This window comes from Pseudorasbora parva, chromosome 19 (genome assembly GCF_024679245.1).
Source record: "Pseudorasbora parva isolate DD20220531a chromosome 19, ASM2467924v1, whole genome shotgun sequence".
In the NCBI taxonomy this organism is placed as follows: Eukaryota; Metazoa; Chordata; class Actinopteri; order Cypriniformes; family Gobionidae; genus Pseudorasbora; species Pseudorasbora parva.
Genome location: NC_090190.1, coordinates 31,091,388 through 31,095,664, shown reverse-complemented (window position 1 = coordinate 31,095,664; position 4,277 = coordinate 31,091,388).

The window sequence follows — 4,277 nt, the reverse complement described above, 5'->3', positions numbered from 1 at the left end:
CCTTTTTGAGCTGCGGTAGTAGCTGCTCCAATACGAAAGGAGTGCGATGAATACAAATGAGCTTGGATACCAGAGTTGGTGAGGATGTATTTGAGTTTTTTGTGGAACCAATGCCTGGTGATCGGCAAGTTATTCTCGTCAATGAAAAGTGGGTCGAGCTGAGAGGAGATCTGGGCCTCCCTGTGCGCAAGAAAGAAGGAGAGGGATTGCTGGATGGGTGTCGGGAGATTGAAGATATGGATAAAATGGCCGTTTTTAAATTGATCAGTTTTGCTGCGTTTGATCAGGAAACGGATGGTGTCCTTGTCTAAAACTTGGAGGTCGGAGAAGGTTGGATGGATGGTTGGGTTGAATTTTGAATTGGTTGTGAACTCAGAAACTCTAAGGAATCCAAAAAAGGCCAGGGTAAACATGGCATCCAGCGTTCTAGCTGTATCAGGAGGCATGTGACCAGAATGGAGGAAGGTGAGGCATTTGGCTAAAAGATCACTGGTTAGAGGTTGTCTGGAATCCGGATGAGTGGGATTCGTTTTTTGAATTCCTTTGATTAGAAGTGAGATCTGGGGGTTTGTGATGGCAGGACATGGATGGCCGTAGATTAGCTTGAAGAAAAAAACTGAATGCCACTAAGGTAGACTTTGATTGTACTGGGTTGAATGGACTTGATCTTGTGGAGATATGAGATAAAAGAAGAAATTGATAGGAGGGAAAAATTGGGGAAAACCTGGTTGTAGAAGGAATGGAATTGTTTGAAAGCTTTCCACGCAGTCCAGTAAGATTGCAGTGTTCTGGGTGAGATGGCATGAAATATTAAATCCAGAGAAGAGGTGTGGAGGTCTCTGAGTGGGTGAGTTACTGGAATGTCAAGTCTGAATAAGGAGGAACTGGGGTTGGGTTTGGGTCCGCCTCCGGGGCTAATGCTCTGAATTTCTGAAAAAGAAGGCGAGAGAGTGCGTCAGCTATTTGGTTTTGGTGTCCTGGAATGTGAACAGCTTTGAAAGTGAATTGGTTACAGGCAGATAACCAGGTAAGGCGTCTCAAGAGGGGCATGATTTTGGGGGACTTTGAAAGACCTTTGTTGATGCAATGTACGGTGGCTAGGTTATCGCAGTGCATTACTATGTTTTTTGAAGACCACTCGTGACCCCACAAATGTGCTGCTACGATGATGGGATAAAGCTCAAAAAGAGCTGAGGATGCAGTTTGTTGATTTGACATGGAGAGCTCGGGGGGCCAGGTTGATGCGAACCAGTGGGTCTTGTAAAAACCTCCGAAGCCTACTGAGGGAGCGGCATCTGTAAACAGCGGAAGATTGCATGGTTGAGATAGAAAGTCATCGTAAAAGAAGGTCAGACCGTTCCATTGTTTAAGAAACATGATCCATAGCTTCAGGTCGGTAAGGCAAGATGGGGTTAGGGAAATGGTGTTGTCTAATTCCTGAATGGACGATGCAAGAGACAGCAGATGGGAGATGAATAGTGAGGCACTATACGCATGGCATAGTTTAGGTGACCTAGCAGGGATAGCAGATCTCGTTTGCTGCACTGAGGTGCCTCGAGCAGGTTGGAAGAGATAGCGATTATCCTGTCGATTTTATCTTTTGGAAGGGAAGCTTGGAATTTGACGGAGTCAAGGTTAATGCCGAGGAACTCTAGAGATGTGGTAGGGCCCTGTGTCTTCTCTGGAGAGAGTGGAACTCCCAATGTGGAAAAAACATTCTGAATGGTAGAAAGGTGAGCTGCTGGAGGGAAAAAACTGGGGGAGACAGTGAGAAAGTCATCCAGGATATGCACTAGGTAAGGGACCGCGTGGTTGTTTTGCAGGATCCAGCAAAGCGCTTCTGACAGCATGTCAAAAATTTTGGGACTACTCTTGCAGCCAAAAGTTAATCGTACTGCGAAAAAGAATTTTCCTCTCCAACGAATGCCAAAAAGATGCCAAAAGTCTGGATGAATGGGCATGACTTTAAATGCGGATGTGATATCAACTTTGGCTAACCAGGCTCCGTAACCAGCATTTTTGATTAGGTGAATGGCTTGGTCTATGTTGTGGTAGCACAAGGAAAATTCTTCTAGTGGGATGAGGCTGTTTATGCTTGGCTGAGTATTGTTGTGGGGGGCCGAGAGATCTATGATCATGCGTTTTTTCCCTGAGAACTTCCTTGTAGCTACACCGATGGGACTTATCCGAAAAAGTTTGAAAGGAGGGGAATCAAAGGGGCCGATCATGAACCCTGACTCTAGCTCTTTGGCTGTTAAGGTGTCAACTGCTTCCGGTTCAGCGTTTGCCGATTGAAGGTTTTTGCAAATGAGACTACTGGTAGGGAGGCTTTCCAGACCCGGATTAAAGCCTTCCTCTAAACCTTTGAGTAGATATTGAGTGAAGTTTTTGTCTGGATGGTTAGCTAGTTCATGAGCTAGAGAGGAGACAATGATGGGAGAAGACAGATACTTTCGAAATTCTTTATTAGAATTTGCTGAGGAGCGATAGACAGGGCATACAGAACGAGCATGAGCTCCACCACAGAAATTACACACATGTAAATACTTGCAGCGTTGTCTGGTACAACCAAACTGATTGAAATTATTACATACTTGTCTGCCTGAAGTGAACCTAAAATTGCGGCTCTTCGAATCGCCCCTGGACTGTGGTACGTAAGACGTGGAATTAACGATTTGAGAGGTGCCGGGATTAGTGCCCGTATGGCTTGGAGGGGTGGGATTAAAGAGGGGGCACGAGGAAGGCTCATGTGTGGCGGAGCTACACAGGACGCAGGACACATTACGGCAGCCTAGAAAAACTTTATTGTACAGCTCCAAGTCGAGAGCTCCCCAGTAAGGACACTGATTCCACTGGGTGACTCGAGCTGAACATTTGGCTGAAAAAAGCCTGTAGTATGTAAAGAAATGGGTACCGCCAAAAGTGTGTGACAATTCTGCGATGATTGCTAAAAAATCATTCAACTCCTTACGTCTGGCGGGGAAGACAGAACAAATTATTTCTGTATATCTACCAAACGCGATGCAAAACTCAGCCATGGTAAGGATGCGATTTGGTTTGGAATTTGGGGTTTTCAGATTGATAGTCAAAGGACCAAATTCGAGGGTGCGATTGGGTTCACTTATAGAGACAGAGGGAAGGAGAGAAGAGAGGTCAAAGTCTGCACCTGCTAAAATCTGGGACCGTAGATGGGTGGAGACGGGGGGTGGATTCATAGCAAGGGCGTTGGAAGGAACTGGAAGAGTGGATGCAGTTGAGAGAGTATATGTTGGGGGTCGAGGAACTGTTGAGGAAGCAGTAGCTGGAAGAAATAAAGTTGGATTATACATCGCTTGGGGGTGCGACCCCATGCTTTGATCGGCTCCAAAGACGGCAGAATAAGGAAGGGGGGGGGGGCATGACCGTTTGCGGAGGCAGCCTCACGCTAGGGTCTGCGCTGATTGCAGAGGAGAAATGAGAGAGGGGGGGGAAGGGAGGGGGGGCATGACCGTTCGCGGAGGCAGCCTCACGCTAGGGTCTGTGCTTACTACAGAGGAGAAATTAGAGAGAGGGGGGAAGGAAGGGGGGGGCATGACCGTTTGCGGAGGCAGCCTCACGCTAGGGTCTGCGCAGATTGCAGAGGAGAAATCAGAGAGAGGGGGGAAGGGAGGGGGGGGCATGACCGTTTGCGGAGGCAGCCTCACGCTAGGGCCTGCGCTGATAGAGGAGGGGAGTGGAATGGAAGAGGGGGGGTAGGGGGGAAGTTGTGGAGTTGGTACAGGTAGCCTCAAATTTGTATTTATTCCATGGCTAGATGGATTTAACTGAGGATGGAATACAGGAGGAGCAGAAGTATTGGAGGCATGGACAGCTGAAGCTCTGTGCAACTCACCTGTAGCAGGAGGGAAGGTAACGTTCACTGTTGGAGCTGCCGTGAAACTATCGCTAGAGACCGCGGAACTAATGTTCGCGGCCGCGACAGACACCCGGCCACTTTCAGCGGCGGACAAGGAAGCTGTGGCAGCTGCGGCTGCTGGCTGAATCTGTCGCGGGTTGGAGGCGAACCGTATGGATCGTACGGTTGCTTGCGTTGAGGTTTGCATGGAGCTGGCAGGACGCTGGGTGTTCTGGTGGGAGCGCATGAGCAGATCGTGAAGTTGCGCTTTTGAACTCTTCCGGGAGAAATGGATACCCGCGTTGGATAACGCTTGCCTGAGCGCGTTGACGGTCCATTTCTTAACCGGAGGGACTGAAGGGCTTGCTGCGGAAGATGATGGTAGAGATGATGATGATGACGA